Source organism: Diabrotica virgifera, chromosome 1, assembly GCF_917563875.1.
Source record: "Diabrotica virgifera virgifera chromosome 1, PGI_DIABVI_V3a".
NCBI classification, from domain to species: Eukaryota; Metazoa; Arthropoda; class Insecta; order Coleoptera; family Chrysomelidae; genus Diabrotica; species Diabrotica virgifera.
Window position 1 is genome coordinate 53,006,691 of NC_065443.1, and position 14,655 is coordinate 53,021,345.

Consider the following 14,655-nt stretch of genomic DNA (forward strand, 5'->3'; position numbering starts at 1 on the left):
CCTGGCTAAGGAATCTTAGAGAATGGTTTAACTGTAGTTCATTACAACTATTCAGAGCAGCAGCCAACAAAGTGACCACAGCCATTATGATATGCAACCTCCGATAGTAGATAGAACTTTAAGAACATGAAGAAATAAACTATAATTTTTACTAAATGTTTTTTGAATAGATAGATAATTAGTAAGAATAGCGCAGAATAGGGTAAATTATATGTACCTACTGATCGAAAATCGCTGGTAATGGAATGTGTGCAGCAGAAGAAGAACATATTTATATATTTTAAATATATTTAAGAATATGTTTTAAATTGCTTTTAGTAAATACGTTCTTACTTAATTACATTCAACAGTATTTTTAGAAATACCATACTCTCTGGAAACAAAAAAATAAATTAACAAACAATTATAATATAATTACAAACGAATTGAATTCCTTGAAATGTAAATAAAAATTATTCCGTTGCAACATTTTCTACTTGTATAAAACCCTTGTGGATTAATGGCATTTTTCAACAAACTCATGTAAAGCCTTAATAAATGTTCAAATTCGGCCTTGCTGTTGCTTTTGTATAGTCTCCTTCTTTTTCTAACAACAAGTTTCATAAGACTCAACAATGTCTATTGAATAAGCAGTTTTAGCGCGTTGAACGAGCAGTTGATACTCGATTAGAATTACGAAGGTGCCGGTGAATAGGTGACATTGGATTTATTTAAGTGCAGATATAAGACAAGTAAGCTACTACAATATTTTTTTTGATATATTTTTTTTATATATTGGTAAATAAACCATTCAATATTTAATTTATTTCTAGAAGTATCAATGAATAATTTTCAAATATTCGAGTATTTTTATAAACAATAAAAATAAAACAAATAAATAAATAGACGAATTAGATTTTATAAATATACTCCTCCAGGACAATAATTAAAAAAGAGCATGTTCGGGACTTTGAATAATTCAGGTATCAAAGGCAATTTTTTTTGGATTTTTTTCCTTCATTAAATTTGATTTTTTTAGAACATTGGCAAATCTTCAAAATGGCGATTTTTGAAAGTTAAAAAACAATGTTGCTTCGCAAACTACCATAAGACAGAATCGTTATTTGTCAAGAGCGTAGGCGCAAAATTTCAGACCAATGCTTTTTAAATGCATTTATTTTTTAGATCCCTGAGAAAACTAATATTTTTGAAAAATTTATTCCGAGGGCCGAAAGTCCCTTATAATAAACAAAAATTATTTTTCCTTTTTTTACCTCTGTAATTTATTAAAATAAACACTATAGAAGTTTTTTAGGGACTTTCAGCCGTCGTCAATAATGTAATATTTCATTCCGCGTTAAAATTTTTCAAAAATACTTATTAGTTTTCTCAGGATACGAAAAAAATTAATGCATTTAAAAAGGATTGGCTCGAACTTTTGCGCCTACGCTCTTAATAACTATAATTAAACTTAACCTGGAACTTTCGCATTTCATCCAAAATTGGGTATTTGGGTAGGTACTTAACAAACCCTCAAAATTTGAGAGCGATCCATCAATTATACGTCTGGATCCCGCGTATGAAAAAAAAGTTGATTAATAGCAAGCTGAAAATTTGTTAATAGCTTAAGGGTGTCTAGTCGGACAAACTTTGATGTATGGGAACACTGGAGCAGGGGAAGTTTTAATTGTGGAACAGGTTAAAAATTTGGAACGTCAGACCACGAAAACGTCTCATGTATTTGGTCGGACAGAACTTCCAATTAATTTGTAACCCTTTCATTAAACTCTCATGCAAAAATCAGACTGCTATTTGTCACCTGTCATAATTACTGTCATTTGACATGTTCTACTGTTCCACTCATTAAAATGCCCAGTTGGTGATAAATATGAGTCTGATTTTTGCAGGATAGTTTAATGAAAGATTAACAAATTAATTGGAAGTTCTGTCCGACAAAATACATGGGACGTTTTCGTAGTATGACGTTCCAAATTTTTAACCTGTTACACAATTAAAACTTCCCCTGTTCCAATGTTCCCATACATCAAAGTGTGTGCGACTAGACACCATTAAGCTATTAAAAAAATTTTGAGCTTGCTATTAATCAACTTTTTTTTCATACGCGGGATTTAGACCTATTAGTTGAAAAGATATTCTATGTAGTTGTTTATCCCAGATTTCGTTTCTTTTTAATAAGACAGAAAATAATGAAATAGGGCAATTATAAAACATGGGTGCCGAATGAAAGTATATCAACATTTATATTAAATAAGATAAAAAAATTATTTATTTTAGCCGAAAATCCTAATGCAAAATTATTGACCATTTATAAACAGTTTATAACCAGTTAGAATAATTATTTTAAAAATATTATCCGTAAAAAAATCTTTTTAGATATGCGAAAAGCCGATAATTTTTTACAGATTTGAAAAAGATAGGGAGATATTTTGGGACGATTAGATAAAAAGTAGAAATTATTTGTTTAATTCCAACTAATTTGTTTACACAAATTAAAAAAAATTAATTGGTTTCATTCCAAAGATAAATAATTATTATTATCATATAGTAGATGATTGATTAAATTTTAATCAAAAATTAGAATTTTTTGGGAGAAATTTCTTTTTTAGCTGTTTTAACAAATTACATTGTTTGGTAATAAATATGTAATATTATTAAGACTTTGCATATTTATCGTGTACGCAAAAAGTATATACTAAAATATTTTTTTTTATTGCAAAATATTTACTCGTCACTAGGGCGGGAAATATAGCCTCACCTCCGAATTGTGTCGGACTGCATAAATTTAGCTGAAAATTTGGATTCAAGCTTGTCTTGCCCTCGTTTTCAAAAGTTATATATTTATGGGCAAGGTGTGCTTTTTGATTTAAAAGGGGTAAAACTGCCCCTCGGTGAACAAAATAGCAAAATATGTATACATATAAGCGTAATGCATTAAAATATGATTGAATTAATTAAACTAAACAATATATTTAATGATACTTTGTATATTTATAAAAATTTGGATCCTTAGACATAAATTACATTAAAAAATAATGTTTTGAAATTAATAAAAATTTATTCATCGTTTGTGAGTGATGTTTCATTGGTTTTAAGTTTTAAACCCTAGAAAGCATCCCTTTATATAAAAGAATACTTACAAATACCACGTAAAAGAGAACACGACCACCCACCCCCTCCGTGGGGACACAAACACTTCGTGTTTGCTACTATTCAATAGACTTTTGAAAAATATTAAACAGATATTTTTCAGTTTTTCGATTTGCTGTTCATTTCGTGAAATATTCGCTTTTTTGTGAAACTTTGTGACACCCATTTCCTTACGCCCCGTTCAAATCGGCAAATTTTTGTATAAGTATGTTTACCTAGACAGTTCTTGATTTACTTAACTTACCTTGTCTTAATCTGACGTTTTCGAGTTTTTTTAGGGATATATTTTTTACGGACTTCCCCAACGCACGCTTCTGTATTAACCCTTAACTGGTCCGGCGTCGTCTGACAGACGATTTAATAATTTTGATTATTTTTTATTGGAAATTGGCACCGCTCACAGGCAAATCGTTCTATCTAATCCTTAAACTATTGGAGCTTGACAAGTGGGTGTATTTGTGACAAGCTTCTCTCAGTTCCTAAAAAGTTATCGCAACAGTTAGGTTGAGCGTAGTTTCTCAGACGACGCCGGACCGTTTGTGTCACTTTTTTGTGTTCATACTTGGAGTTCAAGAAGAACAAGAGGATGTTCTTATTCAAGAAAAAGGCAAGATTTGCAGTTTATGTCATTGTAGAAAGCGCAGGATGATAAAATACCTGTGCTTGCGTTGCAAAAAGCCTGTTTGTTTGGGATGTACAAAACCACTAGGTACCTATGTAAAAATTGCATAAAAAATAGGTAAAGTTTGACTGATGCTGGAAATAAACATTTTTGATCAATTTTTATTTTACCTAGTTTTTTGTTTAGTGTGCAGTTTGAACATCTATCCTAGCAATACATTTTTTTTTCATGTTATTTTTTATATATTTTTTATTTACTTTACCAAACTACGTACTCTTTCACAAATATTTGTGCGGATTTCAGTTTTATTTTAATATTTTTTCCTTAACCCAAATAAAGCCCAAATCTAATACGTTCACTTTTATATAAACATATCAGGGTATGTTTGTAACATTTATTCTTAATAAAAAAAATATTTTTGAGTGTTGTTTTGCTTTCTTGAAAACAGTAGTTTCGCAGACGACGCCGGACCAGTTACGCTACTGCTACAGTACCGGACCAGTTAAGGGTTAAGAGCCCATAATATCGTAGGGGTACATTCAAGGCACAAGGTTTCTCCCCATGTGATGTTCTGACGCTCTCGAGTAACTGCACAAATCCCCGCTTGTGCATCCTTACCACTACTTTCCTTTAAATACATACTTACCTTTTTAAATGCAGAATTGGCTGAGTTTTAACAACCATAAAATTTATGGTTCTAATCTACTTAAACCCATCGTTAGTTAACCTATGCATTTTGTTTTATTTTAACATACTAAGAAATTACCATTTAAAAATCATTCACTGTTGATTTGATACACCCACTTTATGAATAATATAAATTTATTTCTAGTTGACTCATAAATGTTTCTTTATTTTACGACAATTAATAGATACTTAGGTACTAATAATAATATTTATACGTATAATTATAACTAAAATGACATTAATAGAAGCTTGAAAGTCGCGATAAATATGATCTATTACTATGACATCGATAAATGAGAAACTCAACAATACATAATTAGTCGAGGAAATGAAGCTGAAAAAATGGCAAAACCTCGCAATTTTTTCGTCCAGCATCGACTTGTACAAAAATTTGGGATTAGGCTCATTACACCCTCTAGTTCATTTTCTATATTGAGCCGTTGTACGCTTTTGGTTTTTTAAGGGTGAATATTACCCCTAATTGTAAAAAATTATAAAATAACATTTTAAACTTTAATATTGTCAACATTTGGTTCTTATTAGTTACATAATGATTGTTTTATGCTGTAAAATATACTATCACAATATTTCAACCCTTAAAACCAACCTTGTTAGAGCTATATATAAAAAATTTACTTATCATAAAAGAATAATTTTGGCTTGAATCGATTTACATAAAAATTTGGGATTAGCATCATCTCACCCTGTACTTCATATTCTATATCATGCTTAAAGGCGTTGATTATTTTTAGGGGTATAAACTACCCCTTATTGTCAAAAATATATAAAAATATTGTAAACTTTAACATGGGTAAAATTTGGTTTTGATTGGTTAAATAATGATTGTTTTATACTTTAGGATATAATATCATAATATTTAAACCCTTAAAAACCACCCTTAATAACATTACAGTTTTATAAGTAGATATTTTAATAGATCTATACAGAAAAAAAGTAGGATTAAAGAATTACAAAAACATTTATTTACACAAAATAACGAATTTACAAATATGTACAAATACAAATACAAATAGTTTTTTAGTCATCTTCCATGATACGAACCGGTTCTGTGGTATTATACGTACATTGAAAATTATCCATAAGCGGACTATCCGAACTTTTCGAAAAAAAAAATTGTTTTATAAACATAGCTCCTTAATTTTTGGCGATAAAAAGTTTTTTCAAAAATGAGTTTGTAGGATTTTTGAAGCCTTATAAGATTATGTAAACTAAATTCCGTGAGATCCCTTAGTTTTTAATTAGGGTGGGTTTAAAAGGCTCGAATAAGTGGGTGTTTGCTCGTAAATAGAGGTTTTAAACAGCTATATCTCGCTAACTGTTCCCTATAATGAAAATCTATGTACAAGGGAATTTTAGTTATTAAAAAAGATACAATTTAGTAGTTTATCAATTTTTTTGTATCTCCAGTATTTTCGAAGATATTTTGAAGTAAATGGTAAAAAATGGAAAATTCCAAAAAATTTATTTTTATTTAAACTCCAGTTTTTCTAAAATTATGCCTTTTAAATAGGTCAAACTTCTTAAGTGTATTGATAATACAAACGTAAAAGGAACTACAAAAAGGTGAAGACCAATTTTTAATTAGGAGGGTAGTTAGGTGGTGGTTTTCACTGATTTTTTCATAAAGAAAAGCAGGTACCGAGATTTTTTTGATCATAAGTCGCTTAATTTTCAGACTAGAAACTTTTTATTATTATTTTTTGAAAGGCCTAGCTGTATACTTAAAAAAAGGTTATTTAAGTTTTCCTCGAAAAATGCAAAGTTTTTCCGTTATTTTACTTTGAATATTTAAAATTATGCATTTGACAAAAAAGCTAACATTTAACATGCCGTATCTCGGTTTGTATTGCTCTTAAAGATATTACAGAACAATAATTTAGTTTGTGTCACTAAAAGATACAATTTTGATATCTGCAGTTTTTTTGATTAAATCCACCTTTTTCGAGGTATTCTCAAAAAACCCTCTAAAAAGTCGATTTTTTCATCGAAAAACTGTTACTTTCAAGCGCAAATAACTCGAAAAATATTAGTTTTACGAAAAAATTGCAAAAAAACATTTTTTTCTTAGAATTACTTTTTACATCGATTTACATGGTTAGAATGTAATAAAAAATTCCCGCTCTCGAGATGGGGTGGCAACCACCGCCAAGGTTTTAGCGTACAGCGGCATGATATAGAAAATCATCCTTGGACTATTCCCTACCTTCTGTGAAAATTTCAAGTAAATCCATGCTGGACGAAAAAATTGCGAGCCAAAATGCTTCATTTCCTCGACTAAATAGTAGTAGGGGAGAAAAGAATGACAAATTTGCAGTTACTAAAGCGTTATGGGGACCTATTGGGTTGTGAAGATTAGGTCCTAAAACCAAAAAAAATTAAGTTAAGTTTTCAATTTTAAAAGTTAAGGTAAAGTTTTCAATCCTAATATTGGTCCATTTCCCTGGTGACACCTCCAAGGCTTCTACAATATGCAAGCCAGATGGATGCTGCAGTGAAGACAAAAGGGAAGGAATTCTACACTATACAATTCAAAACCCCCGTCTGCAGCTTGGTAAATTTCCAACGGAAAATGGACCTAGTTATTCTATAGAAGTAATACTAATATCAAATAAATAAAAATGTATTCAGTTCCATTTTTATTCAGTTCCAATGCGAAGGCAAAACAATCTTATTTTTCACTTAGAATACGGAGCGCAGTCCAGCACTCTGAATCGGCGATTTTCGACTCTTATTGGAGTCATCCTCGGAGAGGCGTAGGCCTGCTGCTATCTATATACTTGACCAACCATGTGAGCAACCATGAAAGCTTGTCCCCATTGCAACTGACGTATATGGATTTGGTGACTAGCGTCATCTGGCAATTAAAAGGTAAAGTTTTCATTCCTCATAGCAACCTTAATAATATTGAAAAATATTAAAAATATTATTAAAAGATTTTTAAATTGAAAACTTATTGGTCCATTTCCGTTGGAACTTTACCAAGCTGCAGACGGGGGTTGTGAATTGCATAGTGTAGAATTCCTTCCCTTTTGTCTTCACTGCTGCATCCATCTGGCTTGCATATTGTAGAAGCCTTGGAGGTGTCCCAGGGAAATGGACCAAAAAGTTTTCAATTTAAAAATCTTTAAGTCATATTTTTAATATTTTCCAATATTATTAAGGTGGCTATTAGGATTTAAAACTTTAGCTTTCAATTGCCAGATGACGCTAGGCACCTAATTCATACACGTCAGTTGCAATATGGGGATAAGCTTTCATGGTTGGTCACTTCGAGTATGGAGTAGCAGGCCTACGCCTCTCCTAGGATGACTCCAACAAGAGTCGAAAATCGCTGATTCAGAGTGCTGGCCTGCGCTCCGTATTCTAAGTGAAAAATAAGATTGTTTTGCGTTCGCATTGCACCTGAATAAAAATGTTATACATTTTTATTTTTTATTTTTATTTATTTCATATTAGTATTACTCCTATAGAGTAACTAGGTCCATTTTCCGTTGGAACTGTACCAAGCTGCAGACGGGGGTTGTGAGTTGCCTAGTGTAGAATTCCTTTCCTTTTGTCTTCACCGCAGCATCCATCTGGCTTGCATATTGTAGAAGCCTTGGAGGTGTCACCAGGAAAATGGACTAATAAGTATTCAATTTAAAAATCCTTTAGTAATATTTTTAATATTTTTCAATATTATTAAGGTTGCTATTAGGATTGAAAACTTTACCTTTCAATTGCCAGATGACGCAAGCAGTGGCGACGCGTGATTTTTCTAAATTGTTACCAAAACCAGATGTAAAAAAATCTTATTTAAAAAAAATATTTTGAACCTCTCAAATATAAGTTTTTGTTTTCAATCTGTGGGATAAAATTAAACAAATCACTATTCCCACATTATATGTATGTAATTATGTATATGTAACAGGTATAACAATAAATAATAAACAAATTAACATAAAAAAATGAACAAGTAGGAAAAGAACAGATTTTAAAAACTATTGTTTATATTTTAATTCTTCCATTTTCAATAATATCATTTTTTTCTTTAAAATAATATAACAGTATGTCCCTGTAAGTTGTACCTATATGGAAAACTTTTTTATTATTAATTTCACGAAAAAAAGTTATTCTTTATAAAAAGATCTGCTTGGTCCAAAGCCTAAGATTTAACCATCAAATATCAAATTTTTTGAATGTTATACGAGGTATGTCAAAAAGTTTGAATTTCACTCAAGAGTAAATTAGATTTATTTTTCACAATATTGAAAATTGCTATTATAAAAAGTTGTTTGGAATTAAAACTATATTGTAGTATGCAATTACATCCTTCTAATTGAAATTTTTTTTTTTTTGAAAAATTATGGATAACTAACATTATTTTCAGGTATTTGAATTCAGATAACTCTTTTATTATTAATTTTACGAGAAAAAGTGATTCTTAATAAAAAGTTCTGCATGGTCTAAAACCTAAAATACAACCATATTATGTCAAATTTTATTAATTTTATACGAGGTATGTCAAAAAATATGAATTTCGCTCAAGAGTAAAATACGTTTATTTTTTACAATATCGAAAATTGTTATTACGAAAAGTTATTTAGAATTAAAAACTATTTTTCAGTATGTAATTACATCCTGCTAATTAAAATATTCTGAACTATAAAGGTACATACTTTACTTTTGATCTAAATTTATCTTTTTTTACATACCTCGTATATAATTGATAAAATTTGATTTAAGATGGTTTTAATTTAAGTTTAGACCATCCAGAACATTTTATTAAGAATCACTTTTTTTTCGTAAAATTAATAATAAAAAAGTTATCAGAATTGAAATAACTGAAAATATTGTTAATTATCCATAATTTTTCAAATTTTTTTTTCAATTAGAAGGATGTAATTGCATATTAGAATATAGTTTTTAATTCCAAGCAACTTTTCATAATAGCAATTTTCAATATTGTGAAAAATAAAGCTACTTTACTCTTGAGTGAAAATCAAACTTTTTTACATACCTCGTATAATATTCAAAAAATTTGATATTTGATGGTTAAATCTTAAGTTTTGGACCATGCAGAGCTTTTTATGGAGAATAACTTTTATTCGTAAAATTAATAATAAAAAAGTTTTCCATATGGATACGACTTACAGGGACATACTGTATAAAAAAAATATACAAGTAGAATGACTTTTCAAGTAGTTGATCAATTACGCAATACGGAGCAACACTCTTCCATGTTTAAATGCACGCACACTGTAATCTGTAATAGTTACTAAACCAACGTTACCAATCTTCAAAATGGTTACAATACTGATATGCACAGCGTGCCCGCGCGCCGTCTTTAGACCCGTCGCTCCTTCAAAATTTTCAGAGCTAGTCCCGAGCGATAGCGAGGTTTCCCCTGCGTTACCGTTACCAGTGCCAGTATTGGTAACAGCATATGATAGCGTGCCATGGATTCACATATCTCGCCAATATTTTCGTGCGTCTAGTTGGCTACTTACTGAGTTAAGTACTATTAACAAGTATTTCTGTTGGTAAAAAATATAAATTGAATTATTTCGTAGTAGTCACAAAATATTTATTTGCAAAATTTGTAACTGTTACCAATGGTAACAGTGGTTACATGGACGCTTCGCCACTGGACGCAAGTCACCTAATCCATACACGTCAGTTGCAATGTGGGGATAAGCTTTCATGGTTGGTCCCTTCTATTATGGAGCAGCAGGCATACGCCTCTCCGATGATGACTCCAACAAGAGTCGAAAATCGCCGATTCGGAGTGCTGGACTGCGCTCCGTATTCTAAGTGAAAAATAAGATTGTTTTGCCTTCGCATTGCAACTGAATAAAAATGGTATACATTTTTATTTATTTTCCATTTTAGTGGGGACTTTCCATTTTTTAATTTAATTTTCCATTTCCAACAATCGTTTTTCCGATTATAGCGCCATCTATCCATAATTCGAAAAAATGTTTCGAATAAAACTTACGTATTTTAACGTAAGAAATCTATAGCTGTATTAAAAAAATGGGAGCTACTATTTAAGATTTTAAAGTAATCCTCCACCACACCTCCCTGTGGGGTCGTGTTTGATGTCATTCGACAGACTTTTCAAAAATATTGAAAACGTGTACTTTTAAGTTTTTCGATTTGATGTTCATTTCGCGAAAAATCGCGGGGTTCCTATTTAAAATTTTATATTTATCCCCCACCCCTATCCATAGAGAGTCGCTTTTTGTGAAACTTTGTAACTCGCCCATTTCCTTACGCTTCGCTCAAATCGTCAGATTTTTTGAAATATACACTGTTCAGCATGTACTTAACTTACCTTATCTTAATCTGACGATTTCGAGTTTTTCTAAGGATAGATTTTTTTTCGGATCCCCCTTAACGAATTTACCTATAGTAAGAGTCAATAATATGGTAGAGGTACATTTACAGGGTACAAAGTTTCTCCCCATATGATTTTCTGACGCGCTCGAGTAACTGCAAACATTCCCGCTTGGGCTCCCCTACCATAGGTAAGATGTGGCTGTACCTTGTGTTAAACACATATTACATTAATAGAGTTAGTAAGATGAAAGAGGACCAAATGTTGCAATAAACAATCTCATGGTTACATAATCTGTCTATATTAGGTAGCTTCATTCCCCAATATTGAACATGTTGCCCAGTAAATGAACGTGAAATTAGAGTTTCACGATATTCGATACAAATATCGATATTGTATTGATGTATCGAAAACCAATATGATATTGATACAATACATACTTTAGCAATATTAATGTCGATACGATACTCATTATCTGAAATCAATACAATACTTTTGTGTTGTCAATATGATTGCTTCGATATTATTGAAAATATCGATATCGAAAAAATAAAACGCTACAGTTGTTTGATTATATTTTGTGAAATAGGTATTTATATCATAATTATTTATTACATAAAAATATAAGTGATCTGCAAACCATTTTTTTTCTGATCTGCAAACCAAGCATCAGCTGTTATAATATTTTACACTTGAGTGCATGAACTTGAAATTCTTGAGAGTGAGTAAATGTCTGATATGATTACACTGTTTATATCATGTGGCATTTGTGGCAATATTATGGAAGTAAGTGATGATGACTCAAAAATAATTTTTAACAAATACTGAATTGCGATTTACTCCCAATCTCCGGGGATTTCCCTATATTTTCAAAAGTAGTTTTTAAACAATACAGAATTAGTAAGTATTTGTCGACTTTCAAAGAAGCATTGAGCCATATTCCATCTTTATAAGAATATACATAATAAGTTATAAGCAATATTCGTAATATTTTTAGAATAATGTCCATTTGCCAAGCATGCAAAAGTGGGCATTAAGGGCCTACACAGCTCAGATGTATAATCCTTTTTATGTCGATATTTTATCGAGCATTGTATCGATATCCTATCGAAATCAATATCAATAAGATACTTTTATAAGAAAGTATTACCGATATCGATACTCGATACGATACTTCATTGGCATAAATAATACAATACTCAATACATACTTAAAAATTATCGATATTGTATTTTAAAATTTGGATTTAGGTTCTACCTGCCGTTTACCTTGCGTTTACTGTAGCCTGGTGCAAAGTACACTATGCGCAAAATTGACTAATTCTAAGCAACTTTTTTGTTTTAAAGAGTTTTTTAACAAAGTCAATACTTTTTAAGTTATTTGCGGGTGAAAATGTGTATTTTTAACAAAAAACAAACGTTTTCAGACGGTTTTTCGCAAAAAGCTCAAAAAGTAAGTATTTTATCGAAAAAAAATATTCTTAGCAATAATGTAGCTTGTGAAAAAAAAAAACGAAAAAATGTTGTATTCATACTATTCAGTAAAAGCCAAGTTGGAGATCATGAAAAATGCGTTCTTATTCGTCAAATTTCAAATAAAATATTTCAACGTGAAATAACCAAAAAATAAAGAACTTTTCGGGGCACTGGTAGATATGTTTGAACGTTTTCATTATTTCTAGAGGTATGTATCTCTCTTGCATACAATAAGAGGAGAACGTCCTTTAATGTGACCATGTCAAATGCCTTCTTAAGGTCCACGAAACATGAATATGCCGTTTTGTTTTATTCTAATGAATCTATTCTATTCTAATCTCATGCACTTTAAAACTGGAAAAGCGAGGTCAAATTTCTCACCTTTAATAATATATATACACCTTTTATGTTATAAGCTTTCATTCGACATCTTATTTGTCATTCTATCTGATCTACTGGACAGACAGACATGAATATTTCCACGTTGTCATATTTTTTTAAAATGGGTAAAATCAATCATAAAATTATACAAAAAAAAACCAAATAATGAAATCATAAATTAAATTTAAACTCTGCTTTGAAGTTTGTCCAATTGTTCTCCGAGTTCAGACCGTGACCCTCCTAAGGTTAAACAGTTTTAAGTGAAACATTAAATAAATTTTAGCTATTTTATTAGCATTTTTTTATGCTTGTCAACGAGTATTTCCTAACAGTCACTGTGTCAACAACCTTCTGTGCTTAGGTGCGGTGTGGATGTCAACAATAATAATAATTGTAAGTGGATATTTAGATCTAATTTAAATATTGTGTATGATAATACAAGAATAAAAAACCGCTAATCGCCGTAAAAATGAGTGGCGCACACAATATTCCAGCAACAAAAGAGCTGATATGAATATTACGTGGCGCCCAAATGTATTTTCATTTTGATGGAAAATAAAATTCTAGTTTTATTTTAAAATTTCCATATTTGCTAAATTTGAAGTTAAACGCGCCACAAAAGAGTAACTTTTATACAGTTTGCATTTTGAAGCTCTTTTTTGAAGCTCCATGGAAAAATTTTTCAAAATAAAACTAGAATTTTATTTTCCATCAAAATGAAAATACATTTTCGCGACACATAATATTCATATCAGCTCTTCTGTTGCTGGAATATTGTGTGCGCCAATCATTTTTACGGCGTTTAGCGGTTTTTTATTCTTGCATCATAGTGGAGTCACTGATATAATATATGAAGGTCACCTCCGATTTCGTTGAACCTTCATCGATTTTCATGAAAATTGGTGAGTAGTTAGAAGATACTTCAAGGAACAAAGGTGACATGATCCAACTGCCACTTTTATCCTGGGGGTGGATGCCACCCCTTTTCGGGAGTGAAATTTTTTTTATTAAAAATAATACCAGAAATCGATAAAGGGGCAACTTCTAACAAAATTTGTTATATAAAGTTATTATGTATGTATCGGTTTTAGAACGTCTTTCGACGTTGTCCGATGCCTAACTTCCACGTCCTTCTATCATCCCATTGGCCATCTCGAAGATCCCTTGCATTCATTGCTTTGGTTACCCCTTCTTTCCATGTCTTTTTGGGTCTTCCTCGTTTTTTGCGGTTTGGTGGTACCCACTGCATGATCTTTTTGGGCAATCTTGTGTCTTCCATTCTTTGAACATGACCATACCAAATCAACTGTTTCCTCTCAATGTCTGTTGTTAAGTAACCATCTATTCCAATTCGTCGTCTTACTTCCTCATTTCGAACTCTTTCTCTACGGGATATACCTAACGATCTTCCAAACACATCCATTTCTACAGCTTCTAATTTTTTCCTGTTGTTTTCGGTTATTCTCCAAGTTTCTGCTCCGTAAAGTAGGCTGCTTTTAATAAGTGTTTCATAGATATTGTATTTTCGCTGTATTCCTATTTCGGAGCTCCAAAGTATTCCATTTAGGCAGCCAATTGTTCGTCTAGCTTGTGTTACCCTTTTCTTTATTTCCTCATCGTCTTTTCCCGTTCTATCGAAGATTACTCCCAGGTACGTGTATTCACTACAGGATGTGATTTGTTCATTATCCTCTAGTTCGATATTGGATAACTCAGCTCCTATGGGTAGGTATTTAGTTTTTTCCACATTAATTTCCAAGTCCCACTGTTCATATTCCTCCTTTACTTTTCTTGCCATATACTGTAGGTCGTCTTTATCTTATATCGTACTTATATAAAGTTATTAACATAAATCAATACTTTTTGAGCTATTAAATATCAAAAATTTTATTTTTTCTTAAAAAAAATGCATGTTTTAAAGCTGTTTTTCACGCATTACTCAAAAACTAGAAGTTTTTGTAAAAAATCTATTCTTACCAAAATTCAAGATAATAAAAAACTTA

The 14,655-nt window shown here is 31.0% G+C and overlaps 1 protein-coding gene across 2 annotated transcripts in view; it reads left to right on the forward strand.

Annotated features, from left to right (window-relative positions):
* Positions 1-505: 505 nt before the first annotated feature.
* LOC114324950 (putative fatty acyl-CoA reductase CG5065) overlaps positions 506-14,655 on the forward strand; it is a 150,563-nt gene continuing 136,413 nt past the window's right edge. Inside the window, exon 1 of one of the 2 annotated variants that reach the window (XM_050655410.1) lies at positions 506-731. The gene's annotated coding sequence lies outside the window, so the exon portion shown is untranslated. Of the gene's footprint in view, positions 732-12,881; positions 13,046-14,655 lie in introns of those variants that run through there. The other variant, XM_050655450.1, reaches the window with a different exon arrangement.